Source organism: Melozone crissalis, unplaced genomic scaffold (assembly GCF_028551555.1).
Source record: "Melozone crissalis strain CALT ecotype California unplaced genomic scaffold, PUWL_Pcris_2 ptg000004l_1, whole genome shotgun sequence".
NCBI classification, from domain to species: Eukaryota; Metazoa; Chordata; class Aves; order Passeriformes; family Passerellidae; genus Melozone; species Melozone crissalis.
The window spans coordinates 13,232,453-13,254,253 of NW_026535782.1; positions in this window are offsets into that span (position 1 = coordinate 13,232,453).

Sequence of the window (21,801 nt, forward strand, 5' to 3'; positions counted from 1 at the left end):
AAATGCCTTTGAAATCTAAATTAAGATTATGAATGATCATGGGTATTCATGCTTGTTTTAATTCATGGTGATCATCAAATTACCAGTAATGAAACAAGCAGGAGGAAAAAAATATTCAAGGAAAAAATGTACCATCTGTATTTGAATGTACTCCCACCACATGGAAATAATGAAATACATATCCTAAGTAGGAAACTGGACAACATTTATTAATAAAAATATTTTAAAATCATCAAGTGCAAAGAACTTGCACCTAAGTTCAGTAAAACATATATTTTTAAAAGCTGGGTGGTTGTATTTTTTACAAATTGAGCTGCATTTAATTTAAAAAAATCACTTCCACTTATCCCCTTTCTGGCCAAAATAACCATTTTAAGATCATTCTGAGACACTTTGTCTTAAGGATGATCATCTCAAAATACTATGGCATGTTATTTTGGGCAGGCAGAGATCCAAAGCATATCCCTTTCTTTTTGAGGTTGGTTCTTGAAATCCTAAATATTATTCCCCTTCCTAGACAAACCACATATATTCTAATTAATCAACCTCTATTTCATCCAACACAAGTCAATCCCAAGTTAGTCCCTTTATCAAGTAGGGAAGAAGACAAGAAACTATTTCACTGATGGCATTTAATGATGCATTTGTCCTTAGAACTGTGTTGATGTAAGATTTGGCCTCATGGGTTTTTCTCATATTCACCCAGAAAAGCTAATCCTTCCATAAACAGCTTCCAAATTATCTTTCACCTACTACCAGTCAGACCTCTTCCTTCCTAAGCTTCTCATCCTCTCTTTCATTTTCCTTCCCAGCTTTTCCACTTTCCTCACTGCTTCTCTTAAAGATATCTTTGGTCACCCTAACATCTTTATGACCTTCCATAACATTTATTTTTTTAGCTGCTTTTTGAAATTTGATGTCTCGACTCCAGAGTCTGCATATTGTCTGGGAGGTCTATGCCCTTAAAGAATCCTGAAGGAGACAGCCCATTATTCAAAAATGCCAATTTAACTCCCCAGTTTTCCTCGAAGCAATTTACTTATGGGCCTCTACATTCAGATATTCTGAAACCAGAGAAGAAATATGAAAAATGTTGATATTCACTAAAATAAAATTTATTTTTCAGTGTTTGTATTACAAACACAAATACCATTTGCAACATTTAAGCCACTGCTTATCAGAATACAGCACTTTTAAGGTGTTATTAAAAAATGCCTGTCCCTTCTGGCTATTAATTTTAACCTTTTCTGTTACTTTTCTGCCAAAAACACTTTCTGACGCACTGATGACAGTAGATAGTGAGGTTACTGCCTACTCATTGCCTCCAAAATCTATGTTCATTGAGATCAGTAAATTTTTGTCAAACAATACTGATGAATGCTGTACTATTTTTTATATTGTGTCCATAATCAAGAGTCAGAGAATGCCTGAACTGGAAAATACATTGCTTTCTGTTTCCTTCCCTCCTCTGAATGCTTTTAGAGGATTGAAAATTCTCTTCAAATAAAGAAAAAAAGCTTCAGGGATGCTTTAATCTGTTTCCACAGATAATGGCTGACATGAAATTGCTGTGCCAGACGGTATCACAGGAAAAAATTTATAAGCAGTAAAGCAATATCCCAAGGAATCCAAGACTGCACGTTATTAGCATATAAATTACACAAATGAAGTAAACATGCTATTTCTGGATCTAAGAAAACGTTCCGCTCTTAGTACTGTCACATTTGAAATTAAATTGAACAAAAAGATCATCTTCAAGATCAATACTGTTATTGGTACCTTATGTAATGGAAAACAAAGGAAACTTAACCAGTGAAAAATGAAATATTTTCAAGTGCTTTCATAAAGTAATGAACTGGGCTTTCTGGGTGTATGCAATATGCAGTCTTCTTAAATTATTTGTGTATGTCAAACTGTGGCAATAATCTATTTTTTTAGGAAAAAAACGCCAAACCTTCGTTTCAAAGGGTGGATGAGACATTTAAAAATGGTTCTGTTCAGAAGTCCATGAAGAAAATGACACCTCTTCAATACACCCTCCACAGAACAATGGTTGAAACATCTGTTCCTCTGCAGATTTCTTTAGAGATGATAAACAAGATTTCTCATCAAGTCAGAAAGGTCAAAAACCAAAGGATCTTGGGAAGGCCAAAACTATCTTTTTTTTACACACCTAAAGAAGAATTCAAAAGGAAGCTGAATCTTAAATTAGATGCAAAAATAGCTGGTACTTGATTAAAGTTATTTGATTTTAGGTCAATTTATTAAATTCTCACTGAGTTCAACTGAGTATGTGATAATTTATAGAGAGATTAGGGAATGGGTTAGGTGTTATATACCATTCTTTCCATCTGTCTATACACAGACAGTCTCACATGTCTAGATCTGACTCTTTCCCTTGGGAAGTCTGACAGAAAAGAATCTGCTTTTATAAACAACATTAGTAAGATAAACTCTACTCTGCTGCCTCCAGAGTTTTCTTAGAATTGCATAGCAAAGTACTTCCCACTGTCACAAAATTCTTTCTGCATTCTGAGCCTTCGAGTGAGCACATCAAATCAATAATTGCTAAAGCATATGCTTAATTAGGCTAAAAAGCATGTGCATTTTCAAACTGCTGCATGAATTCTTTAAAAAATTGTTGAGTGATTTTTTTAGAGCACTGCCTCCCTCCTGTCTCTTCCCTACCTGTTTTCTGAGGCGCAAAATATTTTCATTTTAAAATTACCCATGCATCTGAGTCTAAATATATTCATTATTTTGATCATAACATTTTTTTTCTCTGCAGTAAGGATAGAGTCAGCTATTTTTGATCAAAGTTTTTATAGCACCTGATACAACAATAGATGAAAAGTTCTGAGTTGTGGCCTTCAAATCCATCACAGTAGGTTGTAAAAGAAATAAAGAGAGCATATAGGGATTATAAACTTGCCATATTTTCAAAATATGAAGAGGTTATCAAATTAAATCAACAGATTATGAACACCAAAAGGAAGTGGATCCTCTAGCAAAAGTTTTCATGGACTGGTTCTATTCTGGCTTCAGAATTTTCCAAATGTTTCCAGACACTGAGGGAAAAAAAATATTGTTTAGTCAGATTTATGAACATATACCAAAATTTACCTCAAAGAAAACACTTTAGAAGCACTACTCCTAAAACATTATCTGAATTATGTAGGTTGGGGTTTTTTCATTCTTTTGTCTCAGGATCTGAAAATCAGAAACACAGAATCAGAATCACAGAAACAAATCTGAGTTTCTCTCTAATACTATGTTATGTTGTTATGTAAGGGAGAATTCAGTTTCGTATAACCTGCTTCATCATATCACCACATTTTTTCTAGAACATGCATCTTATTATGTGGAGTTCTAAGAGTAAGAACTTGATATTTTGTTTCTTATAGCATCTACTGTGTTAAGATTGCTACTATAATTATTTGCTCTTGACTTGTGGAATAAAGCTTACAGTTATCACAGCTTTATTGCTCAGGCTCAGTTCTATCTGCTGATAGCAGATACAAAGTGGAATAGGCCACACAGCTTATCAGCTTGAATCAATCTTCGGGTTGCTGTTGACCAACAGTGTTCTATCTAACTGCCCATACAGGACTTTTAGCAAAACTGACTGTTTCTAGATTGTGATCATTCTACCATGCTGAATCAAACATCTTTATGAAATTATTGAAGCAACAGATGACCCTGCTTTTGCTCTCTCAGTCTGGCTTGTGGTCTGCCCTAGAGGCTGGACTTGATGAATTCATCACTGTATCCCTGCAGGTCTTCCCCTGATATTTCCTCAAGTAATCGTGTCATGTCTAGCAACAATTTCATAAAAGACAATGAACTCATAACTGGTAATTCAACTCTGAGAGTAATGAGGAATATTCTGATTTGATGTATTATACATTTATGTCTTCAGGCTTACACTTGAACTTCAAATAGGTGTACTGATAAAAATGAAGTTGTGTACCAAGACAGTTTCGCATTGAGATCTTCGAAAAAATAACTCCCGTTATTGACTTTTATATTTTTCTGTTGAATCTAGTTTGAAGTTGGCCCTGATTTTACCCACATTTTGGGCCAGATGGCCTCCAGAGCCCTTTTCCAGGTTAAAAAATTCTGTGTTGTGTTTATAGAGCTTCTGGGCAAGAGTGTCATGAGTCACCATTGTAAATAAAGCATCATAGAAGGCATAAACTGTCTTCCACTATTCATGGCAGACTGGCGAGAGTGGAAATATCTCCAGCAAAAAACTATTGATAACAATAAGTGTAAACACTGTCAACAGCCTCAGTCTTGTCCTTTTTCAAGGCTTTACACAGATCCTTTTTTTCCTTTGGAAAGATTTCTTATCAGATGTGAAGTGGTTCTGACTGAGTGGTCTTGTGAATAGGCTTACTCACTTGATTCTTCATGTTAAACCATTTTCTAACATCTGACAAAAAAGTCTAGTTTGGTATTTTGTGCCTTGGAGGAACCAAATTGTAACAGCTCACAAGAAAGGATAGAGTGTCTTTGAAGATGATATAACAATAAATTATAATCGTAATTGATATTCCACCCTCCACTGACTAAAAAATGTGGAACATAAGGAATTTCACAGAGCGTGCTGCAACTCAAGGCAGGAAATCTGTTTAATGAAGCAGCACACTAAGTAGAACTGGACAAAATGTTTTTTTGTCTGAAAATGTCAATTCATCAGGTACCAAGTATTTTAGAAACTTTTAACTTTTTGAAGAAAACTTATTTGGGAAAGGCAAGTCCCTTTTTCAGAAACCCCAACGCTAACATAAAATAAAATAAAGATATATATATATATATATATATATATATATATATATATATCTGTCTTTTTTCTCATATTCTCTTTCTATATAAACTTAAAATGTTCTTAAAATCCAATAAGCACTGGATACTAGTTTGAACATGCCTTCAATTATGACCGTAGGATGAATTAAAATTAAAACCTCTTTCATCAACCAAGGAGAGCAAATTGAATGCAGTAATTCATTTTAAATAATCCCCTCTCATAAAGACTACATATAAAACCATAAGATGTGACTGTCACACAATCAATTTATGCATTCATGTAAAAACATTAGCTTCAAAAGTTAATTCCTTTTTTCCCTCGATAGGAAGAAAACTGAAATATGATCTCCTAAATTTCATCTCCCTAAACACAGCTGCCTCTAATCCTGAGACATATTAGACTTGGCTTTGCTTATAACCATCACCCACAATGCAGAAACAATGACAATATGTTTGCACTGCAATTAGGATTTTTTGAAATATCATTATGGGGTTTGAGCAAAACATTGGAACATTTATTGGGCAAATATTTTGATGTAGCCAAAATAAGAGAAAGATGGAAACCATATTAAAAACTTTGGAAGTGTCTCAAATCTTGGTTTTCTTTAATTTCACACAATTTTGGACTTTTGTCCCTTATCTGAGGCACTAAGTACCCTACTGCTGGTTACTAATGGCATCTCCTTCTTTGCAAACATCTATATGTAGAATAAACTTGGAACATATCTTGTTGAAAAATGTGGGAAAAATCCTTTGTCTTTGCTGACTGATGAAAAGATTTGTTGTTGTTTACCACATATATGCTGCAGCCAATGGGAAGCTCTGCCATTTTTATTTTAGATGGTATCAGACCAGAATTTTCTGAGATGCTCACTGTGTCAGCATATGTCTCCTGTTTTCCTGTTGCAGATAGAGAGAAGAGCTCTAAAGGGGAGATTGTTTTCAGATCTGGACATTAGTTGCTGAATTCTCCTTATCAGTAAACAATCTATGCACTGATTCTGCATATGATTCTTTCACATGCCTTATGAAGATTGTTCTGTACAGAAGCATTGATTTTCAATGGAAAACCTCACAAAATTCTAATTTCCTTTTCAAAATATATTAACAAGGTTTTCCTAACTTTGTTTAATTAATATGCATATTTTTAAAGAATCCTTGCAAAAACTTAATATCATTTCCAAATAAAAGTGATGCTGTGAGGAATTACACCGCGAAAACTTGGAATGTTCCCTTAATAAATATGCCTTAATCTTTCCCACTTCAAAAAAATATAGAAAAGACATTATTGAAACATCTGTTCTTGGACAGTTTTTCTTCTTTTGAGTTCTTGGACACTTTCAGTTCTTATTTTCTTCTCCATTGTGCCAAGCAAAGTTCTCTTTCACACAGGAAGCTGAGCCAAGTGCTGAGCTTATTTTCACGAAAGAGGTAAATCAATATTGAGCCCATTTTCTTCACAGGAATTATATTGATTTTTACCAATTGAGGACCTAGATCAGTGAAAATATGTGTTGATTACTGGTTGTCCTCAGAGCTCTCCATTCATGACCTCTCTTTCAAACTTGAGTATAGTTGATCTTCTCTGTGATTTAGTAATACAAAAGGCATAAGTTAACCTGGGTATTTTAACATTTATTCTCAGCCTGAAAATTACACCTAGTGCTGCAAACATTACTAGTTAGGAGAAGATTCAGTCCTTTAAATCACTTCAAAGATTTATTTTGTTTTAGTAAAATGGCCACAAGGTAACTTTAACAGAAGTAGCCATTCACCTGCAATGCAAAGCTTGAGATTATTAAAATCTCCATCTAGTTTTGCTGCTCAGTTATGCTTTTATGTATGCTAAGTTATTGAAACACACACATTCAAAAAAAGGGTTTTATATGTATAAATATTGTTGTGTCTGACTAACTGCCAATTCAAGGAAAAAATATCTCCATTTTTGTTCAAGGTGGTATCATGTTAAAGGAAAATAAATTAAAGTTGACTAATTTTGGATTTTTTTCCCCCCTAGCCTTGGAAAATATATTATCCTTGTTAAATATTATATATATCTTTTAACTGTTTTGCTAAATATGCCATAGAAGTGTAAATTTTTCCTCTTAGGTTCTTTTTAATGGAAAATTCCAAAAATAACATCTACTTGACAATTCACACATTTCTTCAGAAGTGTAAATTGGGGGGAAAGCCTGTTCAATCAGCAGGAAATTGCATGGAAATATGATGTCTTATGGTTGACAGACAAGACAATTTTTTTTCCCTTCTACACAATTGAAATTGAGTTTGTGGATGGCAACTTCCCTTACAAAACATGAGTACTTATGTTGCTATTTTAATATCAAACATACTTCATTGTCCTGGTGATATAGCAGTGATCACCACTGAAACTGGCAGTGTCCGAGAAGCCATACCTTGCTGAGAAAAACAATTTCCAACTTCATTTGGCTTCTGACCTCAATGTAAAAATAAAGCAGTTGTGTCTTTGGAGTAATGCTCAATACAAGGGTGGTGGGACGGCCTTGGCTGGCTGCCAGACACACACTGAGCCTCTCTGTCACTCCCCTCCTCAGCAGAACAGGGGGAGAAAATAAGGTGAAAAACCTCATGAGCTGAGATGAAGAAAAGGAAAACACTCACCAAGTTCTGCAATGGGGAAACCAGACTTGATTCAGGGAACTTTAGTTAATTTAATTAATTGTTTTCAACTAATCACTGCTGGAATCAAAGACAAAAGGGACGACAGTTTTTCCATCTCCTCCATCAAAAGTCTCTACCCAAATTTTCTAAAATACTTTTGGATGTATATTTATTCCTCTACTCCTTTCTTCATGGATAACCGTGTAGTTATGCTCTCTTTTTGTCACCAAGTCCCATGCTTTAGATCCTGCTAACCTTTCAGAAAACAATTGATCTTGAATTAAAATTTTGTGATGTGCAAAAAGACATGACTCATGGTTTCAATTCTTTTTTGTTGCAATCCTCAGACAACCAGCAGATCAGAAAACATTCCCCTTCCTTACCATGCAAAAAAGTCCCATTTGGAGTTTTTTCCTGGCTTCATTCTCAAAAAAAACTTGCCTTCCATGTCAATGGGTCACATGAATGAATCAGGTGCAACTAAGTTAAGAAATATACTAAATATTTGTTATCATGTACTAAAATTTGTTCCTGCTATTTTCATGACTTTTTGCTTTAGAATTCTTACGTCTCAAATATTAAATTTATTTGACTCACTGTTTTCCCTATTATGTTTGTTTTGTGAGCTGACTATAAGCAGCCTCCCACACAATCCAGACTAAAGTTTACCCATCTGTGTGTGCTACGTGATGGCTGCTCCCTAACTAGTGAAAGGTTCTCCTTAAGGCTCTCATGAGTTTTACTGACCAAGACCATTCCTTCCTTGCTTCTCTTTGTGGCGTTCAACTCCACAGAACAATTTTTCTTCTTTTTTCCCAAAAGCTATTCTGGAGAAGAAAATTTGTATTTTTTTCTGTGTGTGTTTCTACTTTCTGCTTTGAAATAGTATTTTATGTGGTTTGTGTGGATAAAGTGTTTTCTCTTCCAAGAAGCTGGTATTCTTTCCCTGAATTTTGAATGAGAACATTAATATCTTCTTATCAGGGCTTTAAGCACAATAGCTTTGAGATTTAATGTTCCATAATTCAGTCTGAAAAGAAAAGGAATAAAAAGATTTTAATGTTTCATCATAGAATTTGGTCGAAATGCAGAAAGTCTCATAAGCTTCTATCTGCACATTTCCATATATTTAAAGCATAAAAAGATTATTTTTTTTTCCACGGAGTACTTGTCTGTTTTTTAGTATAGCATTCAAGTACCCTCAGGAGTACGTGTAGAAGTCTTATCATGTGAGTACATCAGTTATTTTATACCAGCAAAAAAGAGTACCTAAGCAAGAGATCTACAGTAGCATATAAAATAAGATAAATTTAATTCAATACAAGTACCAGAAAATAACAGAATTTGGAATACATATATAAATTAAATAGTGTCATCATGTCTACTGCTAATGCTTTCTATATATTAACTAATATATTCACATGTCTGCCAACTCCTAACTTGCTTTAAGAAATTTATGGGATAATCTTGGACAGCAGGCTTGATTAATAAAGTGTGATAATTCAGGTTATATTACGACAAGGTTTCTTGAAATCACTCATCAAGAACATTAATTTGCAAAGTAGCGAATTAAGTAGCAAAGGTTTTTCAAAAGTATTATCAAATAAATGGAAAGCCTTCAAATTTGTGGAATATTAGTCTTTGACATAAATTTGATTAGGGAATTCAAGACAATAATTCCTTTAAAATTAAAAAATTTCAGTATGTGTAGATTAAATTATAATGTTTTTCATTACACAATTTTTCATTTTCTTCAGCTCTCCAATAAATTTAAGCAGATTAGGAAATCAATACATAATATAAACCTCTTTAAAAATCATTTAATGAATCTGAGAAGCTGTATTTATGCTAGCATACCATTATATAACAGCTCCAAATCTTCAGTCAAAATCTGAATTAGAGAACTGAGGAAATAAGTGTGAGTAAAATTATTTTTGTGCATTCTTCTTAAGGAAAACACCTATAAACCTTAAGTAATTGTTTCTTTTCTGCTGGTGTCTGTTGAGTGAAGTTATTTTAAAAAGGTAACTTAAGCTTGAATAAAAAGTGATAATTTAAAATTAGCCCTTTGATATTGGAAACAAAAATACTATTGCAATTCAAAAAGCTGATGACAGGAAATATTTGATTATTTGTTCTGGAAATTGACGCAGTTACTGACAGGTAATGAACAGTAGCAAGCTCTTCAAAATTACACAGGCTGTATACAAAAAATTCTGACATTTTCTGTATTAATTCATAGAGAATTATAATATTTGGTTTTATGTTTTTATCAAATATATGGAATTGAGTTTTTGAGGATGTGCTCTATAAAATTCTCCAGGGCATTCATAGAAAAAAATTAGCTTTAAAAAAGAATTTATATGTACTAAGGTAATACCTACAGATTTTCAATTTATTGGACTTTTATTGCATTTTATAGTTTTTAAATAAATTATCTTTGTGTCAGTAGGGAAATAATGAAGCATTTACTGAAATAATTATTCTAGAATACACTTTCTGAATAACTTGATATCTTAATTTTTTCTTCCTCTGTAATTCTGTTGTTTTGCTGAAAAGATGTAAAAAAACAGAGAAGATTTTTTTTTTTCTCTTCTTAGTATAAAATTTCTTTCTATACTTTAGGGAGGTTTTGCCTCCTTCTGAAAGAAACTATCAAATCAATGAAGACTGGTCACAAACAGAGAACGTGTGTCTACTGGGCAAAAGCCAAAGAAGAAAGTGTGCCTTGTGCATGGGAGAATATTCCCAGAGATCAAAGATATCTCATAAGAGGATGACTCTTAAGTATCTGAGCACATTGATTTTCCTACAATGCTTAGAATAGATCCTAAACTACTTGTGAGGCTAAATTTAATTTTTAACTCTTTGGAGTTAAATCACATCCACCAAACTAAATGAGCTACTTGAAGTGATACATAGAAAAGACACAAAGCAATGAGGAGACGCTGAAGGATCTTTTCTGGAATATTCTAGTGTTATTAAAAATTATATTAATGCCTAAAAGTAGAGGTTTCTTTTCTATTTGCAGAACACATAAACTGTAAAAGCTATGAGTATAACATGGAACAGCGTTATAATTAAATTTAAATTATAAAAAAATTAATGTTTGGATAAAAAGCCTTCTGTTTGGTAAGAGCAAATAAAATTTTCTTTTCATGGTGTAGGAATAATCTACAGATAAAAGATGTAGAAAGACAAGCAAATCTATTGATTTGTGCAAAAACACCTATAAGGGATAGACTGGGAACTGAACAGGAGGCAATAGCACCACACAACCTGGAGAAAGGCAGACACCATCCCGAGACACAGAAACAGTTCTGTCTGTCTGTAAGAGACCTGTATTCATCCTCTGCTGCTTGGGCAGAAAAGGCATCCAGTGTCCAGCTTCTGTAGCCCACAGCATTTGGTGCAACTGAAGAAAGTTCACACAAAGTAGAAATAATGATAGCATTAGCCATGAGGAAAGGTTGAGGTGATTCAGTTTGCCTATACTTGAAAAGCAAAATCTCAGGGATGATCTTAAAATTAACTAAAAATATAAAAAATGTGATTTTGTGGTATAAGCAGAAAAAAAAAAGAAGAGCAACAGACAAGGAAGACAATTAAAGCAATAGAGGTGTAGATTAAACTTCTGAAAGCAAAAGATAAGTAGCTCTGGGACACACTGTTTTGGGTAAAAAAAAAAAGGAAATTTTCTTCATAGTAAATCTTCAGGAACAGACTGGGCAAATGAGATTTGTTATTTATTCCTGTTATTCCTGAGTTTGTAATTGTGAGTGGAACACTGGGCCTCCTGGTGCCTCTCCCAGGTCTGCACACTTTGACTGCTTCTCCATGTTTTGTAGATGTCTCTGAGAGGAAATTTTGTTCTACTGTGAGAACACCACACCAAGCTCCGGTTAAGAAAAAAAAAAAAAAAAAAAAAAAAAGATACATTTGTAGCTGGAATAAACTAAAGCACTTTTCCAGAAGCAACCAAAACTCTCTGATGAAATTGTATCTCACACAAACAGGACTGATGTAAAGGTGGATGTGCAGAGTATTTTAGCAATTTTGATCTAATGGAAATCTGGTTAAGTCCCATTCTACTGTTAAATTTTTCTGTTTCCTGTCTGAAGGGAAAGAAATTTCTATCCTTAAAAAAGAATACTGTTTATGTTATTACATTCGAAATATCTATAGATGTTTACACTGCCTAAGCGGACAAACATTTATTTCTTCCACCCTTTCCAGCAAAAGTAAGGAAATGTAGTACATATTTACTGCTGTCTCTTCTACCCATGCCTATTTATATTTGCATATTATTTTGAGTTTAAGATTTAATCACTACTCAAAAGAATTTGAATTTAGAAATCTACAAATTCAGATGATCAGCAATCAAATGCATGTTCTCAAATCCAGGGAGGTTCACACGTAAGAAAAGGTTGTTATTAAACAGTCAGCTGCCATTTTCAGTTAATGTGACATATTTAACATTATATACTATATTATTATATTGTAATAAACATATATATAATTATTATATATTATCTTTAATTCATAGGCTATGGGGAATCTTGTTTAGAATTGAAAATATTATGGGCTGAATTTCATTTGCAAGCAAATTCTAAGGAAACAAAATGAGAGAAGATGATTTATTTTTACTTCAGAAGTCTGTAGTGTACAGCGTGGCTAACTGCAGCATAACTACAAAACTCCTTTTATAGCCCTCAGAGAGACATGGGCACTCTCACAATGTGACTTCGGGTAGATGAGTTGAATCACTCTTAAAGAATACATTTCTCTCCATGGTCTTCCAGAGGGATGTAGGGTAGTTGAAGAGAGTCTGATGCTCAGTTTTTAACAATGTAAGGTAAAGTGAAATAAATCTTTGTGTCTTGTCTATATACCATCCATGGTGGTTGCTATGCAATGAATCTAAAAAGAAAAATCTAGACTTGGCAATAGAACTTTTTTATAATAGGTCAGTGCTTCCCTATAAATCTGAAACAAACTAATACTAATACACTAATTCCTGGTTAATTATGGCACACAAACATAGAAAAATATTCTTCCCATCTGTCAATTAAAACATACTTTCTTGGTAATTTTGTGTGTACCACTTACAGCCATTTCAATAAAGGTTGCCGTCTTCATCCAATCTGAAGAATGTTCTGTTTTCATACTTATTTTGCTCACTGGCACAGCAGCAATGCAGTTTCTCTACTGACTGAAATTTACTGAAATTTAAAAGCTGGAATTCTTAAAGTCATTTTGTCTAGAAAAGGTCTGGGATGAAAAAAAATAAAACAAACTGGTTCTTATAAAGGAACAAGAGGTAGGAAAGGAAAGAGAATAAAGCTGAAAATGTGTTTCAGAGAGGTCTCCTCCATTCTTCTCCCAGAGATCACCAACCTTTTTTGCATGATGGTCTTAATATAATGCCTTCCAATGTCCCTATTACAGAGTACTTTTTAAGACTTAGCTCTTTGCTTAAGTGATTAAATGGGAGCTTAAGCAGTTTTAAAATCCAGCTGTGGAGTTTTAAATAATTATGAAAACATTCTTATTAATAAGAAGTAGAAGGAAAAAGTAAAAAAAGTAAATCTGAAATTTTCTGTGTTCTTTCATTCATACTCAGTCCAAGAATCTACTCTGTGGGCAACCTATCTACAGTATGCATGTAACAAAAATCTCTGTCCTGAGTGGAAAGAAAAGCATGCTGGAATTTTTCCTAATTTTTGTTCACACATGTATATAATCCAAAAATGAGCTAAGAGTATTGGGCTTCAAGCTAATCTTAAGGCAAAAAATAAGTAAAGTGCGATGCTAAAATTAGAAGAAAAAATAAACATTTGTATTGTTGTAGATGAAACTAGATTTTTTTCATCATTTGTGTGTCTTTCCCAAATACGAAAATATGATTTTTACCCTAAACTGAAACTGGGAATAAAGATTTAATACAGTGGAAGAAGTTTTGTCTTTTATTTTAAATCCTAACAGTGCCAAGAAACTACAACACTGAAGCCTATTCAAATATCTTGCTAATTTTGGAGTAAAAAGTTTAACCTTAATTGAGTAAAATGTCTACTTCCTGCATACTTTTGGATCAATTGGATCTGAAAAATTGCCAGTTCTGCCCACCTTATTTTAAATGTTTCACAGTCACTGATATTTTTGTTTCTTATACTCTAAAATCCAAGTGAACACAAGGAACATCACAGAAGAACAGACTCTCCTTCCTAAGCAGTGCTGTTTTAAAATGTGTTCATCTTTCTTCAGAATGAATCATATTCAGGAAAGTCTGGCCTCCTGCTGTTTTTTTTTAATTTCTCAGGGGGTCTTTATACATAGAGGTGATAAAGAAGGGAGAAGGTTTTAGATTCATAAAAGAAGAAACTATTTGATCTTCATCTGTAGAATAAGAGAAAAATCTGAGCCAGCTGCAGTAAAGGACTTACTTTCCATTTCAGATTTGCAATGAAAATTGAGAAGAAATGCTATATTTCTTAAAAGTAATGAGTGGGAATATCTTTTGATATTTATGTACAATTTTACTTATCAGAAAAATATCCTGAGCATAATTTTAATGTTTTTCCTTTAATGAAATGCAGACGGGCTATATTTTAGATCAATTTTTTCTGTTCTCTCTATACATCTAAATAATGAATATCAGATTATTTAACACAAGGATATAAAATATCCTTGTGAAAGCTAATACTGGCTGAAAGAAGACTTTTGTATCAACCAAAAATGTAGTCCTTTCTTCTCATTTTTCCAAAGAGTAATTTCCCTCTCTGAAGATAGCCTATTGTGTCAGCAGGACATCCTAAGACTTATTTGAACATCATAAGTTTTATTGTGCTATTATGCTTTCCTACTGGGTTTTTTTTTTTTTTTTTTTTTTTTTTTTTTTTACTTTTCATAGTCTCTTCTGGTCTGCTTTTTCACTTTCTTTGTGACTGTTTTTGAATACTTAGATGTGAATATTTCTTGATTCTCCTTCATAAAAAGAAAAAAAGTTTCATTGTTTTTTGGCTTCTAAGTTTCTATTTCCTTGGAATTTTAGTACCTGTATGCTGCACATGGGCACAACCATGCACAGTAATAAAGAAATTCATGTGTCCACTGGCTTTTTTCAGTAATTGAAACACTTCCTCTCACTTCAAATGATGTGATTTTGACTGTTTCTCAGTCAGTCACAATGACTTGTGTTTATTTCCAAATATCCGCTCTTTTACTGGCCTGGATTTTTTACATCATGAGCAAAGTCCATGAAATTATTATGTTTACAGTCACTTATTTCAATGAAATTAATGAAACTGAGTTTCAAGCTTACAATTACATTTTAATCACCACTTCAATATGTTTTAGGATCTCTCTACATTGAATATGGCCTGTACTATTGAAAAGAGTTGTTACTACCTATCTCTTTGATTTTCAATGTAATTTACCATCAGTTAGGCCAGAGTAAAGGCTAGGATGGTAAGTTTATTTGTAATTCATATTTTTTGCTATAGGTATAATCTGAAAAAAAAAAAGAGTGACAATTTATATTGTTACATAGTTAATTAAAATGAATCAGGGAAAAATATCAGTCAGAAATAAAACCTGCCTCATGCTAGAATTCCTGAGAGATTTCTAAGACAGGAAATGAAGCATTATTCTCTGGAGTTAGTGTATTGGAATGGAGATTATTTGATATTCTCTTTATTGATCTAGGCAGCAGTAAAAAGTCAACTTTGATTACATTTTTTAATTACAACTAAATCATAACATGTGAAACACACACAAATCCACAAATGCAAAATTAGATAGATAACATATGGCAAGTGATCTGGAAAGCGATACTTGTATTTAAGAAAATGCAATGAACTTTTGCTTGGTTAATCTTAATCCTGAAGACTGGAGAAAAGATACAAAAAAATGAGTGAAGAGAAAGTAAAATTTTGGAAAATGACAAGTTACAAGAAAAAGGAATGCATCAGTCATAATAAACTAAAGATTGGTATTGAAAACACATTTATAATCTGAATGTGGATCTAATATTAATCCATGAGGTATTGCATTTTATATAGTCTTGATGCAAAATTATTTGAAAAAATATATGAAATTGCCATAATTTTAATATAAAGTCTAAAACTAAAACAAATCAAACAAAAAGAAAAACTACATCAAAGAATAGACAAAGTTATGTAAGAAAGGGAATAACAGAGACAGCATTAAAGGCTATGTAGACTTCTTAATATCCCAGGAAATAAAAAAAATCACTAGAGGTTTAATTACCCATCTGTCTCATCCTTCTCTCTTAAGTACTTCTGAGATAGCAAAGATTACTGTATCCAAGGACCCTGTAAGCCTCTATTATACTCTATCAGTACTTTCAAAAAAAAGTCTTAACAAAATAAAAAGATGCTAGGAAGACTTTCCTGACGCTGTTTTGTGCAAATCTAAGAGAGGCTGTTTGCTACAAGGACAGCAGAGCTGACACCTCTCTCATGACAAGCTCTGTCAGACTCTTTAGGGCCCCAAAACTTGGCATACATTTGTTGTGGTTCTTTGCCTGCTTGTGTTATATATTTGGAGTTCTTCCTCTAAGAAACCCAACACTCTTTAGGGCCTAAACAGTTTTTAATACAGGCCATGATTTACAACGCGCTTTACAGGATGCTCTATGAAACACTTAGAAAGCAAATTATCAGCAAACCACTTCTGCATTTACAGCACTATGTTAATAATTCAGTGACTAATTTTTTTGCCCATAATTTCTGGCAGATGGTAGTTATTGTTCACCATGTGGGATTTATAATGGAATTTCATTTATTTATAGTAAAATTCATTGAGTCCCATCATGTCAGAATCCATTGGCATTATAAACTGTATTCAGCTTGCTAAAGGTACTCAAACACTCAATGATTGAAATGTTAGAGTGTAAGTTTTGAAAAATTTAATATCAGCAAGAATTGAAAAAACCCTAACATGTATTAGCATCATTTTTTCTCAACATCTTTCTGTAATTATGAAGTTGATTAATTCTCTCCCAGCCATAGACCCTTCATATTAACCATTAGTCCACAGCTACACATTCCTGTGTTACAACTAGCTAAAACAAACATTCTTACACCTTGTTCAGGCTGTCAAAAGCACTTCAGAGACCTGCTCAGGTTTCTAAAATTAACTTAAAACTCTTTTCATCCTTGCTGTGTGTTGTGCTCTACTAGTAATTGTACACTTGTCCAACAGTTTCTTGCTCCTCTCTTTTCCTGTATTATCTTCCTCTCCTTTTTGTACTTTCTCTTACAGGCTGTAAAACCTTACTTGAAAATTATTTTTTTTTATTTCTACTCATGTTTTCCCTGGAATGTAAGTCCTTATAAGAGCAGTGATTCACACTCCATCTGTTGCCCCAGCTCATTTGCTAGCTTTTGTTTCTGACATTTGTCTATGCCATGTATTTCATCTGCTTGCTCATTTTAGTGCCACTTGTGTCTCTTGATGATGTACTTGACACTACCAAGGTTTTACATGGTCTGATAATGGGATTCAGTTATGTGTTTCAACAGTGATCAGTCTATTCTAATCAATGCCATATTGGCACCTAGTCATGTTCTTGAGCTGTAAAAAGCATGTTTCCATCCTGGTTTTATACAATTTCACTGGTTAACAATGTGATTCAAGTGACACCAATCTAGAAAGCTCCAAATCTGCTGTATTGTTCTATGATACTAAAGCCCACTGATTTCAAGGATGAACTGAACTGAATGAGTTCACTGATCTATCTCAAATTATGTGCTCTATTCCTTTCTAGTCAGTAACCTATTTTCCCACTTTAGCACTGAAATGCTCTTTAGCCTGTAAAACATACATTTTTAACACAGCTTTAACTGTTTTTTTCTCTTGCAGCTAGCACTCTTCAGTGTCATTGTGCACAGTGTGACTGTGGTGCATTAATAGAACTGACTGATCCTGAGATAGACTGAAACAAGCAGTAATGGCTGGATTTGTTCTTCCTGGGGTTTTTTTTGTCAAAAAGAGTTCAAATTACAAGATATCTGATCAAATACAAAAAGCTCTTCCCTGAAGATAGTGCAGTCAGAACCTGAAGAGGGGTTAGAATTCCATGATTTTATGGTGCATCTCCACAATAGTGGGGTAGAGTTATTGCACATTAATTTAGTTTCTATCAGAGAGTAGGATGGGCTTTCTAGATTTTGAATGTAAATTATTAATGTAAATATAATTTTTGCTCACACCAACTTCTAGAGAACAGGGAGATCTCACTATATAAATCTGGCTTCTCAAAATGACACAGGTGAACCTGCTACTCTGGTTGGGGTCTGGGCATTACAGATTTTATTTAATATAATTTCTGACATTCCTAATTACACTCCATATTCAAATGAGCTCATTGACTGAAAATTTGGCTAATTACACATACCATAAGTGCTGAACCTTTAAGTACTTCAGCAGCTTCCAAACATTGCTGGATCAAGATATTACTTACAGAAGAGGCAACATTAACTGAAGAAGGGATTTTCAGTCCTTTGCAAGGATGGCTCAAGCTGAAAGTTAGACCTTTTATAAACAGTGTGCTTAATGAAGTATTTCCAGAGAATCAAGAACTATGCAGTCATTAATATTTTCAGGAACTTAATATTCATTGATAATCAAGTATCAATAAATACCTGAACTTTCAGCAGAAAGTATTCCGGATTAATCTACAGCATGATTTAGGTCTACACCTGGGATTCATAGCAAAGTAGGAATCTACCACCAGAGCATTCTCACTTTCCCTTTCTTTAAAATGAATAAAAGCAACTTTTATCATTTTACTACTTACAGAAAATCCCACCAGGTTTTTTCTGTATTTTCCCCAAGCATAAAACAAATAGCTAATTTTTTATTCACTCACAATATAACATTCTGCTCTTAGACAACAAAACATAATTACTTTCCCATGCTAACATGTTTGCTGGACATTACCAAATATGAACATAAATTACAAAGTAAATGATTCATGGTAAAGGTATCAAACTAGTTGGTCCTTACTTATTTAACTTACTGAGGGAAGGATGACTTGAAATATGTGCTTTCTGCGCTGAGAATGAATACAAAGTTTGGAGTAGTTTATGGAAGAGCTTTTATTTAGGAATGAAATTGTACATGTGGAAATAAAGACTCATCCTATTGAATAATCAGTGAGCACACTGATGATCTGAGCATTGAATGATCTGGAGGTAATAATCCACAACAGGCATTCTGTGGGACAGACCAATAACATTTATCTAGCATTTTATGAAGAGGAGAGAATGTATTCTGAGACACTTTAATTTCTTTGTCTGTTTTAGAGTTATTACATCCAGTTCCTTTTTTATGATGAGAGGAAAGATAAAGATCTTAATTCCACCATTCTGCCTATTGTATCAATCAACAAATTGAAATTGAAAAAATATTAAGCGGTGAGCATAATATTCTTTTCCCTCAGATTTTTTTAAAATTCTTTACAAGCTAACTAATCTTTTATTGTCCTGCATTTATAAAAAATTAATACATTTCTATGTACTTTCCTAACATCCCGAATCAAAAACATGTATATTTGCAGGTGTATAGAATGTATATATATGTTTATACTTCTAATTTTAATCTATGTGTCTTACGGAGAGTTAATTTATATGCTAGATCTATACACAGATCCTTTCTCTTCAGTTCTCATCTCTTCACCTTTTCCTAGTTATGCACGTCTTCAAAAAGTATATTAAAAAGAAAATGCAACTGCTTTAGCTAAAGTTCACATGTATATGAAATTCAAAATATGTGTAATTGGAGATCATTAGGAAAGTGATCAAATATGTAAAGTATTTTAAAAGGAAGAAAATTAGATGCAACTGATCTCATTTTTAGCAAACAATAAGCAAACCCATTTTTCAATAACAGAATTCATGAAATCATTATTCCCTCATCTGACTTTGGGAAGACAGGAACATTAGGTTGCCATTTGATCACTAAATCCAAATGCCTTCTGCACTAGCTAGTTTTATAGGTCTGCTATGAACTCATTAGGATCTTACAAATGCATGAAGTTTATGTGGTATGTATTTACCTGTGAAACCTAAAGATCCAGCTATTTCTTTTGAAATATTTCTTGGACTACTGCTTACTTCTTATACTATTACAAGTGGAAAATTATTTTGGAGCAGGGAGCATCAACAGCAGCCAGATTTACCACAGTGCATTTTCATATCCATGCATTCACGGTGTAAGAATGTTTTTCAGATAACAGAAGGCTACAGAATATGATCAAAATTAAGGCCAAGCAGACATGAAATGTGACTAAGCTTGGTCATAACATTGAAATTCCCAATCCCAAATGAGATGGTAACAATAGCATGCAGCCTGGAATCACACTAGGACTTTCAGAACTGGATCTGCAGGTCTGTGTGTCCTGAATTCCCTGTACACTGTTAGGTGTCTGTTCAGCAGCCATGGCATAGGTGAAGGAAATGAAAAGAAAGGTAACATCCACATGCAAGACTGCAAATGAATGTATATTATGAGATAACCCTGTAACAGAAAAGAAACCTCTCTTTTTTACACTCAGAAACGCGCTCTTCCTTATTTAACACTCTCTGTTGAGTAGCAGCCCATATTAAATAAGAGTAAAGAAAATGTCATTTACATCCTATCCTGGCTTACCTCTTGGGCTTTGGAGTATTTTTCTGGGAGGTGAGAATGTGTGCTGGAACATTCTGCTTTTGAAGATATCTGTTGAGGCTTTTTCAAATACATTGGAGCCAGTAAAATCGACTAATGATAAAATCAGAGAACTTGACTGCCACTACTTTCCACCTCTAATTTAATTAAATGTCCTTGCACATATGGATGTAAACACTTGGAGGGGATCTATGACTGGACTCTGTATAGTCTTTGCTAAGTAAAATCAGTCTAAACTTTATGTAATTGTGTTTATTTCATCTAGTTTATCTGAAAAAAAATAAGTCAAACAATAAATCACATTCTGATTCCTGATTTGGATGACAGGGTGTATTAGAAGTTCTACATTAAACAAGCGCTTCTTCATGTGGTTGATCTAAAACTAGAAAAAAGTTTTTTCCTCTGACAAGAACATTTTTATGCATCTTGAGGCACCATTGTACCTAGGTATTCATGATGAATTAACGCATACGTGTTGTTTAAAGTAACTTTTGTCTGTCTGAGTGCAAATTTTTTCAAAGGAAAAAATCTGTCAGTGTAGTAAAAAAAAAGTAAATCTTTTGTTCCCGAGACAATGAAAAAAATCATGTTAAAAAATATTAGCAATATTCTTGCTCTTGAGAGTTTAAATTGATTTTTCCACTGTGAATTAATATTCAGAGTGTTGTAAAATTGAATATATGGGGATTTACATATTTTTTAATATTTAACAGACAGACCATTTTACCTACTTTCTGCATGCATAATACATGGCTATTTTCTTGGAAAAGCCCTATATATTATAGACTTTCTCTTTTTTCTTTTTCCTTTAATGTAAATCATGCTTCATCTAAGTAAACATACAGATTTGATTGTCTAAAGTCCTATGGATGTATCTAGAAGATGAGTTTGAACTTCACTAACACTGACTGATATCAGTAGTTAGACTGCAAGGCCTGGTGAGTGATGTGGCACAACAACAGAAACACTGGACAAGTACCCATCAATTCTTTAAACCATAATAACTAGCAGGAAGACATTAAAAGTGCTACCTGAATTTTCTTACCCCTATTTATTGAAAAAAAAAAAACCCAGCTTGCTATATCTGCAATAATTTTTAAAGTATTGTAGAATCTTTAGGGAGGTGAATTTCCATTGTTCACAATACTGAAATCATTTAGCCTGAATGCAAGCATAGCAGACATAGGGTCCTTGGAAAGGTCAAACAGGCTGAAGGATGTGAAAGTTATTGTCACCCAGTCAGTGCTTTGCCCTCAGGATGTGCCACCAGTTCCTGGTTACCATAGCTCTGCATGCATTTTCTCTCTTCAGCTTTGGGTTGCTATTCCAGATTAGAATCACTGGATAATTCATGAGCAACTTGAAGCTGCCTCTAGGATAACTGTTGGCTTAAAGGAAGGTTGGTTATGAGATGAGGCCCCACTCAGATTTATGCAGCTGAGCCTTTAAAACCCTGAAGGATGGAAAAAGGCCGCACAAATTCTCTGTGTGACCTGTTCCACCACCTGTCTGTCCTCACAGGAAAAAAAATTCCCCTTATACAAAGCTGAACTTCCCTCGTTTCATGCCTATTGTCCTTCACCCTCCCACTGCATATACTGTGGAGAACCTGCTCCCACAGGTAGGGAGGAAGTTGTTGGGCTCTTGTCTCAGCTGACA